The sequence below is a fragment of the Podarcis vaucheri genome (genome assembly GCF_965113315.1).
Source record: "Podarcis vaucheri genome assembly, chromosome: 4".
Lineage (NCBI taxonomy): Eukaryota > Metazoa > Chordata > Lepidosauria > Squamata > Lacertidae > Podarcis > Podarcis vaucheri.
In genome coordinates this window covers 76,410,364-76,433,611 of record NC_138762.1, presented here as the reverse complement: position 1 = coordinate 76,433,611, position 23,248 = coordinate 76,410,364, and the positions used below count along the sequence as shown (strand labels likewise).

Here is a 23,248-nt window from a genome sequence, read left to right as displayed (position 1 = left end):
AAAGGAATTTGTCAGTGGAGTGACAGGAAGTGTAGACGATGTCAAAAATCAGCTGTTAGTCACTTGTACAAAAAAAATAAAAATCAGAATAATTAGCTGGGATGGGAAGTAGATGCTGTGGTGCTCTCATTTCTAAAGAGCTGCCGTTGCTCCCAGGCAAGCAGAAACAGAGAGAGGGAGAGAAGCTTTTATGTTACATGGGTAACTTGGACCCAAATGAGCCTTGAGCCGCACTAGCTAGCACAGAAGAAGCATTCCTGCCACAGCTCAAGCCATTGCTCCAGCAATTCAGTCCACACCTCCCTCCCACCCACTCACGTGCACCATTTTGAGGGAAGACGATGCCTCTATGGGAGGCGAGAGTCATTGGCGAGTTCAAAGGTAAACTCTTAGAGATATTCAAAATAAAATGGCAAAATTAAAAACAACAACAATGAATGTTAAGAGCAAAGTGTACAGCTTGTGTTCATTTGGGAGGGGTGTTCCTTGAGGTTTGGAATAATCACATGTGGTCTCAAACATAGGGGAAGGGTAGGGAGCAGTGACCCCCCCTGCCCCTCTTAACGGTACTCCTGTACCCAACCTTGTTCCCTGTGGGTGCTTAATTTCCACAACATGGATGCAAGCTTGTTGTGGCACCCACAACTCAAGTTCAAAGACTCCTATGAGTCCCTCTTTTGCCATTTCTGTCCCCCTCCACCTTTGCTCATGATATTTTGCTAGTTCTCTGATGACACCATTGTATGAAAACCTGATTCCATTGGTCAGTGCACCCCAGACCCCAGGCTTGGGGGACCTGTGGCCTTGGGATGTTGCTGGACTACAACTCCCATAATCCTTGACCTTTGGCCATGATGACTGGGGCTAGCAGGAGTGCAACAAAATCTAAAGGACCTCATGTCCCCTATCTCTGGCAGAGCATCAAGTTCAGTTCATTCCTGCCTCTTGTACCGGGAATAAGGAATTGTGATCGGAAACTTTGGATTTTTCCTGCACTGTACATTGTCTCTCCTAGTAAATCCACCTTACCCACATTCTGTGATTTGGACTTTGCTTTGAATAAGGTATGAATGAAATTAGTTTTACAGCCCTGGCCTCAATGACTCAAGGGGTTAAGTCAAAAGTACCAGGTTTGTAGTGGCACACAGTTTTGCAGAGAGAGTGCATTTTGTATCGCAAGTCAAACATCTGTGTGGTTTTATTTTGTCTTTAATTTTTATTAAGTTTTCTATTTTACGAATTAAAATATTCATTAAAGAACCTTAAAATGTCAACAACTTCCCTTCTTCTCTTTCCATGGTTCAATTTGCATATCATAAATCCCTGCATATTTTACATAAACTACACCATTGAGTATTCCATTAATACATCCATCAAAACCTGTTTACACTGTTGAATTTATCTTAATGCTGCCAATGTTTTCAAGTGTACAGCTTCCCCCCATATATTCAATAAACATTTTCCAATCATCTTTAAACGTTTGCTCTTCTTGTTCTCTTATTCTCTGTGTTAGGTATACAAGCTGCACATATTCCATCAGTTTAAGTTGCCATTCTTCCTTAGTTGGGACCTCGCTCATTTTCCATTTAATACCTGTGTGATTTTATAATCCATATATTGCTAATGTGGAATTCGAAACACAGGTGGCTGCCGAGACAATTCACTAAACCACAGGGTGCAACAGGCTGGTGATTGGAGATGGGGCTATGCATTGTGGGTGATGATGGAGGCATAGGGAGTTAGAGCTAGCACAGTGCAAGTCATCCTGTTGTGGACACAGGCTACTGATGTCATTGGGACAACCATCCAATCTGGCAACATGCTGGCTGCAATATCCCACACCTCTGCCTACTGGCATCTATAGGTAATTACCGGAAGGCCCCTCCAACCTCTATAGTCATGCTGCAGTAGCCAGCAATTTCACCTAGCAAACTGCCTCACTGGCTACAGCTTACTCCGAGTCTCGCCAGCTCACATGACCCAAAGGGGCTGCTTTGTCATCTGCAGCTGAAAAAAAATAAATAGTGTTATGTTCAAGTGTCTAGTTGAAAGCCATTAGCTCATGTGATGAAAACCACTTGGAGTGAAGCTGTTAGATAATAGAGTTAACCCTGACAGATGGTCTACTCTTGCACTCCTGTGGGTATAATTTTAGGAGCAAGGAGGGCAATTATATCCCCAGTGGTCCACCAATGGGAAACATGGCATTTTGCCTCACTCCAGAGAGCCTCCTTTTGATTCAACGCAGATGCTGATGCTGTGTCACTCTTGACATGCAATGTGCCACTTCAAATAAATGTCCTTCTCGAGAGCTTCTCGGGTTCATGGAATACTGTGGAAAACATCAAATTAAGCTCTTTTCTAACATTAGCGTTGTAATTCTTAGCCCCCTACCTTTCATGATTTCAGATCACGGGGATCATGGAGAGATGTAAGCAGAAAGGGGCTGTGGGTGCCATGCAGGTACTGAAATTTGTGGGTGCCCGGCTGGAATTTTGTGGGTGCTCAGGGACGCAGGGCCCCAGGGAGTTGGCACCTATGTGTAATAAGAGAAGAGAGGGCAAGAAACCTGGAGGCAGACACATTTTGGGGGCAAAGTCCTCTGAAGTGCACCAAAAAGCAGCATGAGGCTCCCGTGATAGTCTTGCTCCACCATCCCTCTGTGCTGCTAGACTGGCCATCTAGTCAGGCAGCACAACTCTCTTTTGAAAACTATAACTCTGCAGAGCATGCAAGAATCTGCTGTAAGATTGAGAATTTAATTAATACATAGCCTTTGAAAACTGGTCCTTGGTCTCTGTTCACTCATGCACTGATTCCAGGTTGCGTTCATGGAGCCGGTGGCGCTGTGGTCTAAACCACTGAGCCTTTTGGGTTTGTTGGTTGGAAGGTTGGCGGTTTGAATCCCCACGACGACGTGAGCTCCCATTGCTCTGACCCAGTTCCTGCCAACCTAGCAGTTCAAAAGCATACCAGTGCAAGTAGATAAATAGGTACCGCTGTGGCGGGAAGGTAAACGGTGTTTCAGTGCACTCTGATTTCCGTCATGGTGTTCCATTGTGCCAGAAGCAGTTTAGTCATGCTGGTCACATGACCTGGAAAGCTGTTTGTGGAAGAACACTGGCTTCCTCGGCCTGAAGTGAGCTGAGCACCGCAACCCCGTAGTCGCCTTTGACCGGACTTAACCGTTCAGGGGTCCTTCACCTTTTTACCTACCTCTCCCCCTGTATTGCACACCCCTTAATAAACCTGTGATTGCCAAAATCAAGGCAGCAGCAGGAGTTACTGCATATTTGCAAGGGACCCTTGGCACAAGTCTTAGAAATGACTACAGTGGTGCCTCGGGTTACATACGCTTCAGGTTACAGACTCCGCTAACCCAGAAATATTACCTCGGGTTAAGAACTTTGCTTCTGGATGGGAACAGAAATCGTGCAGCGGCGGCACAGCGGCAGCGGGAGGCCCCATTAGCTAAAGTGGTGCTTCAGGTTAAGAACAGTTTCAGGTTAAGAACGGACCTCCAGAACGAATTAAGTTCTTAACCCAAGGTACCACTGAATGTGTGTGTGTGTGTGTGTATATACCATATATCAGCTCACAAGTCGGGATGATTAGTGCGATTTGACACTTAACTCTTCATTCCTTATTGATAGAATTAAAGTTTAGCTTCTGCTGGCATTCTGGAAAGCGTAACAAGCTTCACAACGGAGGTCTCTAATGCGCCATAGAAGCCTGAAGCTTCAACTTCTGTGTCCATTCAATGCCTACATCTGAGCTCCATAGCTCTCCAAGTTACAGTCTTTCTGCTACCAGCCTCACAAGATCCCACCCCACCCACCCCACCATGTTTGGCAATAATGAAAAGAGATTTACTTTTATTGAAAAAAGTATTAATGGTATTTAGAGATCCCACTGGAGCAGTCATGCACAGTTTCTGGCAGAGTTCCCTCGTCATCTAGTTAATCGCTTTAGTTTCATAAATTGTTGACCTGGAGATATCTTCAAGGGGAGGTAGATGGAATTAATTTCCCTTCTAATCTTTGATTAAACAGGCCAATAATTTACTTGGGTTGCCTCATGATTTATAAGGGTTGTATCAGGGAAGCAGAAAGGGATAAAGATAGGTAATGAAACTGTTTTAGTGAAATTGTTTTTTATATATGTATATATCCAGATTATGATTGCTCGCCACCAAAATCATATTTGCAGTGCTGAGAATTTTGAAGCGTCGTGAGCCAATGATAGATAAATAGGCACATGCTTCTTAATCAGACATTAAGCCTAATGGTACACAATTTAGTTCGTCTGTGATGATGAAAGGTATAGTTTATCCCATTAACTAGGTTTTCGGAAATGCCCAGAGATAAATGTTAATCCAGTTATTGGAATGCCATGACTTTTCCTCAAGACTGTCACTCTCTCTGTGTGCATATACATGCACATACTGCATGTATCTGTGCTTTTAAAGCAGTTTTTTTTTCTATAGAGCAGTCCAAAGAAACTAGTGAATCTAATAAATTCTGCTCCACTTTGAATGAAAAAGTACAAACAGAGGTCCTAACAGCCTCATCTTAGAAATAAACAATGCAATATGCTGGTTCTAGGAAAGAAACTGGTAGCTACAGAGGGTGTTTCTTCTTTACTCATGTGAAATATTTAGAGTCTAAGCTTTTACACCTCTGAATTCAATGGAACTTACTCTTTAAAAAACGTATATAGAACCCAAGACTTTACTGCTTAAATTCACTTACCACCACATACGCTCAGGTCTGCAAGGTGACTGAAGGTGACGTCCGAATCAAATGGCTACGTTAGCATTATTAAAAGCTTAAGGTAACCATCATGTCCCCAAAGAAAAAAATCCCAAATCCAAATTAGGGCAATACCTTTATTAGGCAGACTAAAATAACACACAATAGCATGCAAGCTTTTGAGTTTGGTCAAGCATAAGTAATCCAGATTTTAGAATTTTCATTCTTGTATTCTGAGAGTTGTAAAAACAACACAATTGACTTAATAGAGGATTTATTCACTCACACCCCCACTTTCCAGCAGCATCGGGCTTCTTGCAACAGAGAAAAACAGAACACTGATTGAGAGTGTGCCAGTGAAGGGAGCTATCCTTTGGTGACTGTAGTAGCTGTCAGAACAGAGAGCTGCCACAGTCATCTGGAGGCTTCTGGCTTTGAGAAGACTCATTCACAAGATCTGTTTCCCCTGTTTCCTTTTGTATATGCTGAATTTCATTTCCTCATCCAACTTTCAATCTCTTTTCTTTCTTTACATAACCACTAGTTAAGAGAATTTGGGCGAAAGCTTCAATGCGGCTTTGAAAAATCTCAATGTTTGTTTTAATTCTGGAGATAATTTGAGCAGTATTTGCAATATAGCATCAATTATTTAAGAAAGGGGCTTTGAAGATGTTTTGATCTTCAGTGCGTTGCACTTCAGCAGGGGGAAATTTACAGATTTCTTAAAAGTTTAAAAGAAAATGACCAAACAAAAAACCCAAACCCAAACCGAGGAGTTGCTTCCACTGTGGTATTTAAGACTCTGCTCTGGGCAGAACTAGCAACAGTACAGTAAAAAAAAGAAGAACACATTTTGTTCCTGTGAAGAAACTCACACAGAGAACACCTTTAGTTCTTGTGAAGGTGTTAAATGTTGTGTTTGCATGCACACACACTTGAAAACAAATGTGCTTCGCTAACCCTAACTAAATTTCACCAAACATTTTCATGCTGAAATGCTTACAATCAAACCTTTGTGAGTAACTGCAGGTCTCCCACTCTGACAGGGGGGAAAATGTTGCCAGTCTCAAAGCAATACACACACACACACTTATGTATTCTTGCAGTGGGTGTTTCTTAAATTGCCAGTGCCGTAAGTTATGAAGTCTCCTTTGCACATTGCACCAAGCTGAGCTTGGGAGGAATGCTTCCAGTAACTAAACGGCTCCTTGTCATCAATTAACCGCATGCATTCTGTCAGTTAATGGTCTTGTAGCACCATCATTTACTTTAGAATACTTCCCCCAGAGTCCCTCAGGGATGCATTCTGGTTTTGCCAGACAGGCAGCAAATGCACGTAATTATTGATCACTGCTGTGCTGATTGCTTAACTGAGAAATCTAAGAAAAGCTACGTCAGTTTGAAGTGAGAAGTCTGACTGGAATTATTGAGAGGAATCTGTTTCTGCTAAGGATGGTGTTGTCTGTTCCCAGGTCTTTGGTATGGGTATCTCATGAGCTAGTAAGATATGAATATGGGCACCTGCTGAGCTTTCTAGGAGTGATGGGAGATCCAGTCTTTGTGTGAAAAGACACCCAGAATCTGCAGTCATCATGACTCACAAGGCTTCTATTAACCCTGGCCACTAGAGGTGATGATCATTTCCCCAATCCATGCACTTTTTCTTATTTAAGACAGAACTGAAATTATCTGCTGGGAAGGCTTTTGGTTGACCTGGTATAGGACTGGGATACACAATGCTGGCTACTTACTTTCTTGTGAATGAAAGCTAGTTTTTAAAGAATGGAGGATGAGGGTCTCTTAACCTGACCTGGAAGTGGACTTTTAATAACAATACTATGATGTGCCTTGGAAAATGGTGGTGTTGGGAAAGATATGCTTGATTTAAGCTAGAAGTAACCTTAGATAGATGATGATAGATAGATAGATAGATAGATGATAGATAGATGATAGATAGATAGATAGATAGATAGATAGATAGATAGATAGATAGATAGATACAGATAGATGATAGATAGATAGATCTATATCTATATCTATCTATCTATCATCTATCTATCTATCTATCTATCTATCTATCTATCTATCTATCTATCATCTATCTATCTATCATCTATCTAATCTATCTATCATCTATCTATCTATCTATCTACCTATCTATCATCTATCTATCATCTATCTACACACATAGAATCATAGAATCATAGAATCATAGAGTTGGAAGAGACCACAAGGGCCATCGAGTCCAACCCCCTGCCAAGCAGGAAACACCATCAGAGCACTCCTGACATATGGTTGTCAAGCCTCTGCTTAAAGACCTCCAAAGAAGGAGACTCCACCACACTCCTTGGCAGCAAATTCCACCGTCGAACAGCTCTTACTGTCAGGAAGTTCTTCCTAATGTTTAGGTGGAATCTTCTTTCTTGTAGTTTGGCTCCATTGCTCCGTGTCCGCTTCTCTGGAGCAGCAGAAAACAACCTTTCTCCCTCCTCTATGTGACATCCTTTCTCCCTCCTCTATGTGCACACAGACATTTTATTGCAACATTTTAACAATCTCTGGGGAAAAAACCCGATAACAGTTGTGGGGCCTCAAGAATTCCTTGCAAAATTCCTCAGGGGTATTTGTAAAATTCCTCAGGGTTATTCGAAGGTCAAATGCAGCACATGGCTTGTTGCTTATAAGGCAATAGAGACTTCACAGAGATGCTGAAATATGGCTGTGATGTTTCAGACCACTGGCAGCTTGCCATGACCCCACCACAAACTTTTCTTGGTGTCCCTTGGAGGCAACCAGATGAAAACTGCTTAGTCCGTACAATACATCCATCACACCAGGTATTTGTCATGCTGCAAAAGCTGCCATTTGGAGCAATGGTAGGTGCTACTGTACAGCTTAGTAAACAGGAAAGATATGTGGCGAAGAAGAAGGGGGGGGGGGAGAGAATGAGATATGTCAAGACAATGAAACCACTAAAGTGGGAGCCACCTAAAGCCAACAAACAATAGTAGGCACATATGACAGTATTATTTGTTGGATGCTTAAGAGTTCACTCATTTGGGTAGTGTGTAATACAGTGGTACCTCGGGTTACAGATACTTCAGGTTACAGACGCTTCAGGTTACAGACTCCGCTAACCCAGAAATAGTACTTTGGGTTAAGAACTTTGCTTCAGGATGAGAACAGAAATCGTGCGGTGGCAGCAGGAGGCCCCATTAGCTAAAGTGGTACCTCAGGTTAAGAACAGTTTCAGGTTAAGAATGGACCTCCAGAACAAATTAAATTCTTAACCCGAGGTACCACTGTAATGGTGCACCTAGATATACATACCCTCCAACACCTTGAAGGCAAAAACTGGGGTGCTAGCTTCCTGGATGCCATATTTCCATTTTCTCTTGTGAGAGAACGGTGGCCATTTTGGACACTGTGATGTCCCACAATTTTGTGCAGCAATTCCCTCCCCCAAGTGCATTTGGGGGTCATGGTGCCCCAAAATGTGTGTTTTGGAGCACTGCATGAGACTGCGGCCCTACAAAAAGTGCTTTTTTGGGGGGGGAATTGTGGTGCGGAGTCACGTGAGATCATGTCACACAAAATGGCTGCCATTCTCTCATGAGGTAAAACGGGATGTCCTGTTTTTTCCAGGACACCTGTGGGGCCACTTGAATCCCCATTTGAGAGAAATGTTGTGGGTTAAAAAAAATAAAAATGTCAGGTTGTGGGGCGCAGGTAATAGTCAGAAGCAGTCTGGCAAATGGAGAGAATCGATTTTCTCCTCAGCCACCATCTTGCTGCAATATCCATTAGGAAAAACTCATTTGCATTGTGGGAATCAGTTTGGTTGACTTTCAAGGGGAAAGGAGATAGCATTTTATATGAATGGTTCTTCCTTATCGGGATGGCGAGGTCAGCAGGGATTCCCCACCACCTTGTTTGCTAGGTCCATCCTAATAAACCTGAGTGTGCAAACTTCTTAGCATAAATGGCACTAAATGTCTTCAGAAATGAAACGAATGACACGGCGAGGGCCCCAGCTGAAGGCTATTATGGGTTAAATTGTGATTTATGGTGCCCATGCGCCATCATTTTCTGCCCAGTGACAGCTTCCACATTTCAGTCATGGCACCTTAATGAAGGGCCCTGATAGTATCTCAGAGTCTGCAGATCTGTAATAGGCCAATTTATACAGCAAATGACACTGGGAGAGTCAGAAGAATGTTTTTTGTGTAATATTTGATAATGTAATTGATATTCACTCAGGTTTATGAATGTAAATGTTGGGCCGTTTGGTTTTCATCGGGGGTCATTTTTCTTCCAATTATCGGGTACCCATAAAAATGAAGGAGCTGAACTTTAGCCATACCACAGCAGAGGTATTCCAAAGCATGTTCTCCTGGGGGGGGGGGAACATTGCAAATCTTTACAGAGCTATTCTTCATTTTCTTCAAGGTGTCATATTTTCACACTCACTCATTGGAAGGCTGCGAATACCAAGCAACATAGGCAGCACCTCTGGAAGTGGGCAGGGAAATGGCCTTAAAGGTACCATGTGTTGTAAATGGAAATATTGGCTTTGCCATCTTGTAATGAGTTGGCTGGCTGTTTGGGGCAGAAAGAGTGTGGCTGCACTGTTAATGCAACCTTCAGAGGTAGCAGTGGCCATGCAAGGGGCAGTGGTATTTAAAGCTGGGTTTCCCAAGTCTTTTCAGGCTTCCATAGTCAACTGAAGCCAGTGCTGGATTTATGTATAGGCTAAGTAGGCTGAAGCCTAGGGCCTCTAAATCTAGGTGGCCTCACCAGCCTGCCCGCTCCCCAGCAGACAACCTCCCCTCTCCCAAAATTGCAAACCCAAGACTTCATGCGAGGGCAGGGCAACTTGGGCCTCTAAATCTAGGGGGCCTCACCAGCCTGCCCTCTCCCCAGTGCCACGGTCTCCCCTCTCCCAAAATTGCAAACCCAAGACTTCATGTAAGGGCAGCACAACTCAGGCCCAGCAACTATGAGACTCAGGGCTAGCTAGTGGGGCCCAATTTGTTGTTTTTTTTTTAATGATATTTATTAAAATTTCAGAAACAAAAAATAACATAGTTAAAAATAAAAGAAACAAGGGAAAATATAGAAAAAGAAAAAAACATACAAAATACAAAATATAGAAAAAAAAGTTAGAAAAAACACTTAAAAACAGATTAATCCTTCCGTATCTTACATTTCATTTCCTTGCTTCCCTGACCTCCTCTCACCTCCCTTTTTTGTATTCCAGTTCAATTGGTTAATTCAGCAATTCCTTTCCTTCTTTGTTTTTGTCTTAATCCTTTAACCTAATATTTTATAGCTATAGATTCTCACCTATTAACCGGCCATTTTTTCATACACCTTTTAGTGGGGCCCAATTTGAAGCAGTGGGGCGCAACTTGAATTTTTTTTTTTTAGTAGGGCCCCAGTTCACAGCCAAAGTCTGCAAAATCTTAGAGATACAAATAAAATCCATTTAGATTGCCCTGGTGTGGGGGGGCAGGCCTTAGGAACAGCAAGCGGGGCCCAATTTGGCTAAATTGCTCCAATTGCCTTAAGGGCAGCCCTGATGAGACTGTGCAGGGGTTGGACTGACAAGCCCTGCACCTTCTAGGTCCCTGGTGTCACTATTCAAAGTACAGAATCAAGGACTTGTTATGGAAATAAAGGGGGGGGGGGCTTATTGGAAATCAGTTTTGTCACCTATCCACCCCCAACCCTGAGACAATGAGCCCAGCCACCTTTTATTCACAGTAGCATAAGCACTACACTACAGCATGGTCATAAACATGTATGTTCAACCGCTGAAATATACACCCAATATGTAGCAATGGAGATTTATGTTACTGCTTTATGAATGAACACTTTGTTTTATGAATGGACTATGTATTTTGTGAATTACCTAAGAGCCACCAATAGGGAGCTCTAGAATCTGACAGCTAACCAATTGGGTACTACCAAACAGCGACCCCTATTGCTGAAAGCAGGTAACCAGCAGAGAATGCTTCAGCTCAGCCTTTGCACTGTTGACTGAACACCCCCTGCTGTGAAGATAATGGAGAAAGCTCGTAAATTGCACCCCTTCTGGCATCCTGGCCAACTCTATTATGCTGGTGTAAACCCTGGTGCACCAGAAGCCCAGAATAGCAGCAAATAAAATCCACTCATACATCAGCGACTAACAAGGCTTGTCAACCAGTTCTTCCAAAGTCTTCCTAAATTATAAAGCTCCAAAATACAGGCCAAAAGAGAGCAGGTTGGGAAGAGCAATGCATACAATGGGCACCACCAGTGAAAAGGCCCTGCTCTGTGTGGCTCCTGCCCTGTCATTTGATAGGATGCCAACTTGCCCTCCTTCTTGACATGGAATGCTCTCTATTGGAGTCTCCAGGTCCAGTAAAAACACCATAAGAAGGGAGAGCAGAGACCTTGAAGTTCCCAAAGATGTTAATCAAGCAAGCAAGCACACAGGTCACCTCTGTCACAGTCAGGATGCCCATGTCCTGGCCAGGCCTGCACCCAATCTTGTTTGTTCTCAGTAACCAAAATTATATTATCAACATGTACAGGCAGAAAAGTTGTTTTCCTTCATTTGCAAGGAATCATACAAAACAAAGTGGGACTGATAAAGAAAAGTTCTAGGGTGGCAACAGAAAGCAAACTAAAAATGCTTTGGCAGTTCATCAGAACTATCCAGCAATATCAAGTTATAGGAAAACTGGTGCTATTAACAGTAATCCTTCTAGTTGTTTAATTGGTTTGGCAACTTCCATGCACATGAGGTGTGATGCTAATTATTTCCCCAAAGAGTTAAATGATAACTAATCAGAGGCAGCTACAGTTGCAAATGGCAATAAAATATCTGTGAAAGGAAGAGCAGGTTTGCTCAAGTGTGTTGCAGGTAGAAGTACTGTTTGTGATGAAGTGAGAGCAGTAGTTTACTTGCTCGAATTAACAAATAAGAAAGTTTTGAGAATTTAAATTCTAGATTAAAATGGATTACTTAATTGAGAAGGGGGTTGTAACAAAAACACTGGGTCCTAATTTGAATAGTAGAGTGCCTGGTATCTGGTGGGCAATCTCATCCTTTATTTCCACACTGTGGCTGCAGACCAAATCACTTGTCAGGAGAGCTATGAGATTCAGGTGAGGGTCAGGTGCCTTGTCAATCCCAGCAGGTATTTAAGAGGCCTTCGCCCTGGCCAGGCCTTCACCATGACTGCTGAGGTCCACGGATGGCTGAATGTGTCCAATGCAATGCAAACCCAACATGGTTCTGAATGCACATTGCCCGTTTTGGTCTCTCAAAAGCTAGGAGAACAGCATTGGATGGGTAGATTAAGGATGCCAATCCTTACTCACAAATGTGGCTGGGGAGAGTGTTGGGCAAATGGAGGGCCACCACAGAAAAGTCCCTCCTCAGAGGCTGATTTAGGGGAGCATGACCAGTTCAGTCACCCTGGGCATGGAGCCTCTGGGGTGCCACCAGGGGTGCTGCAAGTATGATTTACAATGGAATGTGAGTGGTGGACGGGCACCAAATTTTAGCACTGCATGGGGCGTGGCTGAAATCTGAAACCCCCAAGGTCATCCACTGCCTTCCTCCAGGTTTACCCACCACCTGCAAGCAATAGGGGGGGCTTTTCAATTCAGCGCCCCATTTGTCAGACACTCTCCTCAATCAGATTTGTGAGGAGGGATAGGGAGGCAAATGGAATCAGGGGTCCTTAAGCAACCCATCTGAACACTGACGTTCCTGCTTGATGTTCAGTTTCTGCCTATTCGAGTAGGCCAAATTCCACCCACAGGTCTGATTCCTTCACCCCTTACCTGTCAGTTTGCATTTCTTTGTGCAGAAAGTATTGATTTGATGTGTAGAGATCTTTCCCATTCTACTTAATTCAATAGGGTTCTGGAAGCTTCTATGTGTGATAGAAACAAGCAGAAGGTTCATGATGTTTGGGTTATTCCTTCCGAGAAGCTGAATACAGCTGGCTTAAACAGGTTCTCTTATCTTTTTCTGTCAAGGTCATGCTGATTATAAATACAGGCCAGAAGGGGCCTGGTTTTCACTTTCTCTTTTCCTTCTGGTGTGGTGTTCTGTACATAGTATGCTTAGTGTTTAAGTTTAGACTTATTGTAAGTTATTGTAAGTTTAAGTTACATCTGCTGCAACTGGATTTCTTATGGACAGTGCCAATCCTGAATGTATTGGATTTGTGACCATTATGTTCATTTGCCTTCAGTAGCAGTAAAGCTCTGCTGAATGAAATAGTAATTGCCTCTGGTCTGTTCATTGGGAATCCTGCAATGTGATTTTACTCTGTTACTATATATTGGAGTTCTGCTCTGGATCAATGTTGAGTAGAATTCCATGACAACCTACCACCCCTTATCCCTTAACTCATGGGACAAAGCCACTGTGTGGGTCAGGCTGGCAACCGCCCCTCATGGTGGAAGGCTCTGGGAAGTGTGAACTTTGAAGGATAACGGTGCATCAGTTCTTGTATTGTTTCAAAAAGTAGGATTGCCTTTAAATTAGAACGGAGCCAAATTTCTCCCCCATCCCCAGCTGTTTGGAAATAGCTTCCACTGAAATGCAACATAAGCACTGCAACTGACAATAAACCAATAAGCAGAGTGCTTATTGGTTCAAGCTCCCTTCTGTGCTCTTGACAATGAATGCGAACATAAGACTATTCAGGCAAATTCTCCCTATGGGTTCCCTAAATGTGACATTCTCCTCTTTTCCATTTCAAATACCTGCAGATCATCCAATAAGGGTTTTTTTTCTGATGACCTGCTCTTTCTTAAATGAAGGCACTAATGTGCACGTCTCGTGGTTTTTATTTACCAGAAGTCGCTTTCTATGATTTACAAGTGATGGAAACACAGTGCCTAAATACGGGAAGAAAATGAATACAAATTTTGCCCCAAAGCAACACTTGTTAAAAGTGTTTTCCTCTACCAGCCCTCCTAAAATGTACAGATGAGGAAGAGAAATGGAGTTAAAAAAGCAAGGTAACTAAAGATAATTCTAAAGCATGAATTAAAGCAAAGGGAAACTTATTTTGAGTTTAATTCCCCCCCCCCTAGCTTTTCAAATGCACTCAAGAGACAGAGGAAAAAAGGAGAAGTAACAGGAAAGGAGTGAATTAGGCCACAAAGTAAAGCATATTTTCAGTTTAAGTGCTCCCCCCCCCATCTTTTGGGGTTTGGAAATAAATGTGGACTGGGCCTCCGAGCAAGGTTTTAGGAGTGGGGAGGGGTACAAATACCAAAAGGAGGAGGAGGAAGAGAGAATCTTGCTGTCCTGGCCAAATGGTTACATATTCACAACATTAGGGTTTGGGTGCCTAGCTGGTGCCACATATATTGCTCTGCTTTCCTTTGGACCACATCAGGAAGGCAAAGAAAGGGGGCGTTTGAAGGATAACGGTCTGGGCAACCCACAACCTCCATGCACGCAGCCCAGGCTTGCACCCAGTGGCGGAGGAAAGGGGGACGGTGGGGCGGGCCGACCCAGGTGCCATCTCTGATGGGGGGTGACAAGAAGGCACGCTGCGGGGGGCTCGCCCCACTGCCACTGCCATCGGCCCGCCACAGCCACTTGTGGAGGATCCTCTGCTTGTGGCTGTACCGTCTGCCATCGTCCATACAGCGCTCGAGCGGCGGCATCGGCAAACTGCCAGGTGGCACATGCGCGGCAGCGCTACGTACAACGCTGCACATGCGCCCTACATACATTGCACACACATGCGCCATACGTAGCGGCACGTACACATGCTCTCTACATAGCAGTGCCATGCATGCGCAGTATGTACAGTGCACACACATGCACCACCGGCGGTTTGCCCCACCCCGCATCAGGTGCTGGTTCTCCTTCCTTCGCCCCTGTTTGCTCCCCAGGGAAGTCACTTCTGTGCTGCGAACACAGTGATTTGACTTCACCCCCAGAGGCATACTCCATTGTCTCTTGAGATACCAGACAGATACCAACAGCAAGGTTTGAGTTCTTTGTTTTGTTCCAGGTTGAGAAATCATAGATATCAGAGTTGAAAAGGACCTCCGTGATCATCTAGGGCAGGAAATCTGGAGCGAGAGCTGTCACTTCCTCACAATTACATTTAAAGGACATATGTGTCACTTTAACAGCCACACTTTCCCCCCAAATTATGCTGAGAGCTGCTGTTCCCAGAACCCTTAACTGTCTCTAGTTCTCAGGGTTCTTTGTGAGTTGGAATGCCATGGCTGCAGTTATGGAAATTACGGGGGGTGGGCACATCTTTAAAGTTAAATGTCACAAATATTATGCCTGAATGTATCCTTTCAACTTGACAGCTCAGGGAAGTTGCCTAGCTTTAAAAATAATATGAAATCATCTCCTTTGCCAATTTCCTCCATTCCAAAGCTATTTTCCCCTTGAAAATGGACTCCAGGAAGTTCCCAGAGGTGACAATTGCTGGGCTCATTGTTAGCCAAGGGAAGCCAAATCTCATCACCTGACTCGCCTCAGGCTCCAGACATGCAAAGGAAGTTCTATTGGACTTTTGGGTGGTGGGTACTTAAGACATATTTGTCTATGCTAATCTTATACCTGAGTCTTGCCCTGCCATGTCTGCTTATCCTAATCTTGTACCAAGAACTGGTCTGGACATGTTTGCCAAGGTTAACCCCTCCCCTTTTGTGACCTGTCAGTGATGTAGCAATGATGCTGTATGAACTGTATTCTGGGATATGGTGGGAAAGTTTTAAAAGTATTTGTCACCCTATCCTCGGGGTTCAAATTTCCTCTTTGAACCTATTGCGCTATAACTTTGGTCTACAGCTATTTGCTCCGATTGTTGGCTGGAATCCTTCCTTTTTTCCACAGGGAGCCATGGGCTCTGCCTGATGAGCTGGGTGACTGAGCAGCCTCACACCTAGATTTTTCTGTAACACTGCTGAAGTAGTATGAGTGCTTTAAATGCATGTTGTAGATGTGGCCAGTATCCCTGAGAGGCGACTGAAAAACAAGTCCCTCATAATCTGAGGCAGTTTGTACCACTATAAACAGCTCATAGTCAGTGCTGGATTTAGGCAGTTCCCGCGCACAGGGCACCGAGCTGAGTGGGGGCAAAAAAAAAATAAAAAAATTATTGTGAATATAAGAAATATGAGGGAGACAAAAAAAAATTGTCCTCACTTACCCAATCTGCCCTTGCTCATATCCCCAGCAAGTTCTTCCTAATGCTGTTCAGCCACAGAACAGATTGCCTCATAAGGGAGTTTGGGGATCAAATGCATAATGCTCCCATTATGAATGGATGGATGAACCTATTGATTCACTATCAAACAGCTCTCTGCCTGCTGCTCAGTACAACTAGAATCGTAGAATGGTAGAGTTGGAAAGGATCCCACGAGTCATCTAGTCCAACTCCCTGCAACACAGGAATCTCAACATGAAGTCCCCCATCCAATTTGAAACCAGGCTGGGCCCTGCTTAGCTTCGCAAATGTGCTGGCAGTTTTATCGCTGCACCACTAGGATGTTCTTGCAGCTGCCACTTTAAAGGGAGATTTGCACCATCGGGCAGATGAATAGCTTTGCCCTCCCATTTCTGCATAAGGAATCACTGTAAGAAGGATAGGAGCACGCCAATTTACCTTTTTTTTTGGAGGAGGTGGTCAGTTGGCAACTCTATCTTTTACATCCAACCAGATTTATAAATAAAAGCTGACATAATCACATTCCTTGAAACGTTAGATAAGAACAAGCACAGAGGAAAGTCAGCGTAAAAGGGATCATTGTGAAAAGGCCAAACTAGTAATTAAGATATGCCAATGAAACGGAAAAGGTTTTCTTAAAATAAACAAGTCCTCGGCTGCAATCCTATATTCATTTCCCTGGGGGAAAGTCCTGTCGAACTCAAGATATTTCTTATTCAATATATATAGGATTGCATTGTTAGCCTCCCTGTGAAAAACAGCGAGCGAGGGGACTCTGAGACTTTCTCACTCTGCTTTTCACTCTTCGCTCATTCCAAATTCATTTACAAGTGCAACTCAGGAGAATAAATGAGCTTGGAAATTGTGTTTTTTTAATACACACACACACACAAACGGAGCTGTTACTGGTTTGTTGAATTCTTATTGTGCCAGAATCAATTGTGTTAATTTTGAGAAACGGCAGCAACAACCAACATTTTGACAGAATCAAGGCTATCCCTTATCACCAATTTTGTTTGACAAGCTCACCGAAAGCTGGGCAGTAAGGAAGAGGTCAGATAGACAGATTGAAGCACCCAGGGTTTCTCAAACTAGGGTCTACAGACCCATTATCCCTAGCTAGCAGGACCAATGGTCAAGGATGATGGGAATTGTAGTCCAAAAACAGCAGGAGACCCAAGTTTGGGAAACACTGTAAGACAGTGCTGAACTAGATGGATCAATGATGGTTTGAGGCATCTTCCTATATACTTTGTTTCCCCCCATTCTCTGAAAAATCATGAAAAATGCCCCCGCCCCTGATTTTCAGCCTGAAAACAGGCTTCCAAAAGTGAGGGAGGAGTTGTTGCAGCATCAGTATCCTATTACATCTCCATTTTGTTTCTCCTGTCCACACTCCTTCCAATCAATAGGAAAAGCATTTTTCTTTTCTCAAACGCAACAATTGAATTTTCTGGGCCAGCTCATTCTGAATCTGTTTAAGCCTGTTTGTAAACTTCCCCAGTTGTGTAAGGAAAAATGCCCTTTAATAGACTCTTAGGTGTCGGCTCCAAGTGCACATGGTGTGTGTGTGTGTGTGTGTGTGTGTGTGTGGCGGGGGGGGGAACACAAGCATTTAAAAAGCTGTCACTCGGTAAATTGAGCTTTGAGAAGATGTATGATTTTCCGGTTCCTCATCATTGCTTTTTAGCATCTGTGGAATATTTAACTCGACATCTATCATCTTGTTATAGACAGACAATGCTGCACTTGACAACTAGTGGTTTCACTGAAATGTGCATGGCATTGCCTTTATCCAAGATGCCTTAATACGTTAATCCTCAAAGCTTCCTTTTGGAGGGATGGGCCCTCAAACAACATTAGAAGGCGCTAAACTCCGGTCTGTTGAGTGTGTGGGGAGCAGTGCTGAGGAACTCCAGCACTTAATTTAAGCCTAACAGGTTCTTCTATAGGTAGATAATTGTAACCTGCCCTTTGACCTTAAGGTGAAAATTGAATGAGTAAGGAATCTAAATGTCATCACCACCATTTGAATGTCTTCCCTGCTCTTCTTGCTGGATTTGGACTGGGAAGGTGTGGGCAGCGACAACCAGATTGCATTGACCTTTTCTGCAGACTGAACCATACATAGGCGTACAGAGCAGGAGTCAACAAACTTTTTCAGCAGGGGGTCGGTCCACTGTCCCTCAGACCTTGTGGGGGGCGGACAATATTTTTTTGGGGGGGAGAGAATGAATTCCTATGCCCCACAAATAACCCAGAGATGCATTTTAAATAAAAGCACATATTCTATTCATGTAAAAACACCAGGCAGGCCCCACAAATAACGCAGAGATGCATTTCAAATAAAAGGACACATTCTACTCATGTAAAAACACGCTGATTCCCGGACCATCTGTGGGCCGGATTTAGAAGGCGATTGGCCTGGATCCGGCTCCTGGGTCTTAGTTTGCCTACCCATGGTACAGAGGCTCCCTTGCACCCTTGGCAAGAAGCTGTATTGCCTGCCCGCCCCCCAATTCCTTGTGCCCTTGGGAAGGACCTGTGCCAGCGCCTCTGAAGCCAGGAGAGAACATGGACCAGAAACTCAAAATGTTTGCTTTTCGTCACCTTCCATGCTCCTGCAATGACTTCTTCCACAGCCATCGGGGGCAGGTCAGCTCTGCTCAGCCTCTCTTCCTTCCTCCTCCTCCTTTGTTGGTTCATTTCCCTCCCTCTGTCCCTCCATCCATCCCTGCCACTCTCACCCACTCTCTCCATCTTTCTTTCCCCTATCCCCGCTGGTCACTCAGCTCACACCTATGGATGACTGGGGAGGGGCTCCCACAGGGCTGCTGTGGCGGCCCACATCAGTCTTACACTCAGGATTGATGGAAAAACCCAGCCGGGGAGAGTGGGAAGCTTTGGTTAGCAGGGAAAGTTGAGTCAAACATGCCAGGTCTCTTAAGAGTAGTAGTTATGGCTGAACATATCTCCATCAGTTCTCCATCATTTCTAGATCTGGTATATACAATTTTTGTGCACGAACAGCAGGTGTAGCTTGGGAATGTGTTGTGCATCATGTAGCATCACGACATTATGATGTGTATTATGGTGTTGCACTAAGGGATGCGGGTGGCGCTGTGGGTTAAACCACAGAGCCTAGGACTTGCCGATCAGAAGGTCAGCGGTTCAAATCCCTGCGACGGGGTGAGCTCCCATTACTCGGTCCCAGCTCCTGCCAACCTAGCAGTTCAAAAGCACGTCAAAGTGCAAGTAGATAAATAGGTACCGCTCCGACGGGAAGGTAAACAGCATTTCCGTGCACTGCTCTGGTTCGCCAGAAGCGGCTTAGTCATGCTGGCCACATGACCCGGAAGCTGTACGCCGGCTCCCTCGGCGAATAAAGCGAGATGAGCACTGCAACCCCAGAGTTGGTCACGACTGGACCTAAGGGTCAGGGGTCCCTTTACCTTTACCTTATGATGTTGCAAGCCACTGCCTTCTCTTCTCTGATAGGCTTTTCCACATGTCATTGTCTGCTGCCGTCAACACATGTTCAGGCATTTATGACCCTTTTAGACTGAACATAGCCAAGAAAATATTCCCAAGAATTTCCAAAAAAAGAATAAGAATAAGAGTTTGGATTTGATATCCCGCCTTTCACTCCCCTTAAGGAATCTCAAAGCAGCTAACAATCTCCTTTCCCTTCCTCCCCCACAACAAACACTCTGTGAGGTGAGTGGGGCTGAGAGACTTCAGAGAAATGTGACTGGCCCAAGGTCACCCAGCAGCTGCATGTGGAGGAGTGGGGAAGCCAACCCAATTCACCAGATTACAAGTCCACCGCTCTTAACAACTACACCACACTGGCTGAAGTCTGAAGAGAAGACACATTTCAAACACACACCAAACATTAAAGGAAGAGTGATGCATGTATGTGCTGTGAGCTCAAAGCGAATGGTTTTTACCACTATCCATTGCAGAGGATTCAACTGCAATTGAACAGTGAGTTCCGTGAACAAGCCTTCTCAACTAGAAATGCCTGAGGAATCTGATCTTTCTGAACTCCATAAAAATATATTTATCTGCACCTTCTAAATGTGCAGATTGGAACTTCACTATCTACCGTCTTTCATACTTGAAGATGTACTTGATTCAAAAGAAAATATATCAATATAAGTTCTTTAAGCACATGTTGAATGGAAATACATTAATAGGTATGTATTCAAGACCAACAGAAGTGGAACAATACAGAAACTGGCAACCCAAACTGTGGGTGGACACATCCAAGAGGTGACATGGAGCAGAAAAGACTGGTTTGCTCATTTCTGCTGTCAGTGTGTGATGGCACCATGGGATGATGAATGTACTGATTGTTTGGTTACCTGCTTGGTCTTCTATGCCCCTCCATGCAGAAGGTCTCAGGTTCGATCCCTGATATGTCCAGGTAGAACTGAGCGTCACTGCCTGCTAGTGTAGACAATACTGAGCTAGGTAGACCCATGAGCTGGCTAAGGCAGAAACTTACCTTCCTACAAGACTGAACTTTGTTTCAAGTTGGCCACTGTATCTTTTTGTGTCATGAAGCTGTGACCAATGGACTCTTTGGATCATATTGCTGTGATTCAAGAGGAACAGAAAACCCAATAATTAGGGCTCGATCTACACTGACATGTTTAACGTTATTAGAATGATATTAGATCTATCATTCTAAAACAGCCTTTCTCAACCTGTGGGTCCCCAGATGTTGTTGAACTACAACTCCCATCACTCCTAGCTAGCAAGGCCAGAGCTCAGGGAAGATGGGAGTTGTAGTCCAACAACATCTGGGGACCCACAGGTTCTAAACCACTGTTCTAAAACATCACAGGGCATATTTATAAATTAAACTGTATCTTACCTTTGCCCCCCAATCAAAATGCTGTTGCTTGTTGCTCTGCTGCCAGTGGCGTAGCGTGGGGGGTGCATGGGGGGCTGGGCGCAACATCTGGGGGTTAGGGTTAGGGGGCGCAAATTCACGGGTTAGGGGGCACAAATTACTTGCCTTGCCCTGGGTGCTGACAACCCACGCTACACCACTGTCTGCTGCACCCCCTGGTGTCATTTTAATAACACATTGTGAATGTTAAAAGTAGGGTGTCATGTGTCCAAATACACTATGAAAAGCATTTCTTAACCATTCCTTAATGTTAAAAACTACAAGTGTAGATTCGCCCTAGGAGATGTAAATTATGGAATTAGAGACAGAATTACAAGGCAGTCTGGTGATGGTGGTAAGGGGGAGGAGGCCAAATTCAAAATCTGGAAATGCATGTCTAACCCTGTGCAAAACCTCACAAACAGAAGTGGCCTCTTGTGTTTAAAACCCTGTGCAAATCTGTTACATCAATGGGAGGTAGAGCTGGGTAAGGAAGACTTCCACCAGAAATCTGATTGTACATGCTGACTGTCATGCACAACTTCATGTGGAGGAGTTATGAACAAGCATGGACACTAGCCATCCATGCATGCAGCTATGTGGTACTCCCATGGGTTTATAGATCCTGCCCCAATGTATTTCCTGTAATCGTGATGGGATTCCTTCCATGCAAATCTGCGAAATCTTATTCAGCTGCTATTCATTTTGGTCCCCATTTTCCTTCCCAAATAGCGATATTATAGAAGTGTTAGTGCCGGTGGTAGATGTTGTGAAAGCACTCAAAATCCTTGCCAGATAGAGCATCGCAGCAGTGCCCCATTTGTTTTATTTTCATTATAGCGGAGTGTGATAAATGCCACTTGCCTTGTGGTCTTCAGTTCAGCAAATGCCATTGGAAACGAGCACAATTATTGAAGCAATATTGAGAATTTCTTCCTTGCCCCCCAAAACAAAACAGCATACATTGCTGTAGATTGAACTGCGTCTCGTGCAGCAACTGCAATGAAATTTGTATCTATAGTGGAGGGGAAACTGCAAAAGTGCTAATTAAATAGGTTCTGCCAGGTCTTGACTTTGGAGATTAGTGCAGATCACACAGGAAAAAGTAGACAGGGGCATCTGTCAGCTGGTGTAGTTATCACAATCTGCAAAGATCACTATTACATTTTGCAACTCTTTTCATAGCACAACCTACTACCCACTCAGGGGAGGAATCATAAAATCATAGAATTGTACAGTTGGATTTGTAGAGTTCTATGCTTCTATTGCACTAGTTGGAGCCTTTGCACTGGCTTCCTTTAGCATGCTGGGTTAGTTGAATTTGTCTCCAGGTTTTGAACCTTTGTCATAACCAAACAAATTCACATGTTGGATCTGTTGCTTGTCACCAGAATCCAAAGGTATACTGTCTTGCAGCATGGAGGTTTCACTTTACTAATGCTATTTTGGCTGATGGCTTAAAAAAGGCTGATCGCTGAAGAATTGATGCTTTTGAATTATGGTGCTGGAGGAGACTCTCAAGAGTCCCATGGACTGCAAGAAGATAAAAACTATCCATTCTTAAGGAGATCAGCCCTGAGTGCTCACTGGAAGGACAGATCCTGAAGCTAAGGCTCCAGTACTTTGGCTACCTCATGAGAAGAGAAGACTCCCTGGAAAAGACCCTGATGTTGGGAAAGATTGAGGGCACAAGGCGAAGGGGACAGCAGAGGATGAGATGGTTGGACAGTGTTATCGAAGCTACCAGCATGAGTTTGACCAAACTGCAAGAGGAAGACAGTGGAAGACAGGAGTGCCTGGCGTGCTCTGGTCCATGGGGTCACAAAGGGTCAGACACGATTAAACAACTTAAAAAAGAAAAGACTGGACAATGCCACGGATTGCTACCACCCCTTTATGTGGCAGCAAATACCCTAGCGGCACAGCCCTATACACAGAATGTCTACCCAGAAGACCCCGTGAGTTCAGCAGGACTTACAGCCCAGGATTGCTGTCATTGTGAATTCAATGCTGTAGAAACTTCTCTTTACTCAGTCCAGAGCAGGCATAGGCAAACTCGGCCCTCCAGATGTTTTGGGCCTACAACTCCCATCATCCCTGAACACTGGTCCTGTTAGCTAGGGATGATGGGAGTTGTAGTCCCAAAACATCTGGAGGGCTGAGTTTGCCTATGCATGGTCCAGAGCCTATTGCCAGTGCCCTCTAGTTGCCTGGCATGACCCTAATTTTTAATGAGCATTTCAAGACAGAGAAATTCCATATGCTTCACATTATTCATAATTTCATAAGCTTCCAAACTGTGTTGCTGTGTCATTTTCTTTCCATCTGTCATTTTTTTTCTAAACTAAAAAGGTCCAAATGTCTTTTCCGCACTTTTG

At 44.0% G+C, this 23,248-nt stretch overlaps 1 long non-coding RNA gene across 1 annotated transcript; it reads right to left on the bottom strand.

Moving 5' to 3' along the window:
• Positions 1-8,914: 8,914 nt before the first annotated feature.
• Positions 8,915-15,415, bottom strand: LOC309530932. Its single transcript, XR_014218965.1, has 3 exons — positions 15,361-15,415; positions 12,594-12,685; positions 8,915-9,144 (listed from the first exon to the last, which is right to left on the bottom strand). It is a non-coding gene; the product is annotated as an uncharacterized lncRNA (long non-coding RNA).
• Positions 15,416-23,248: the final 7,833 nt, after the last annotated feature.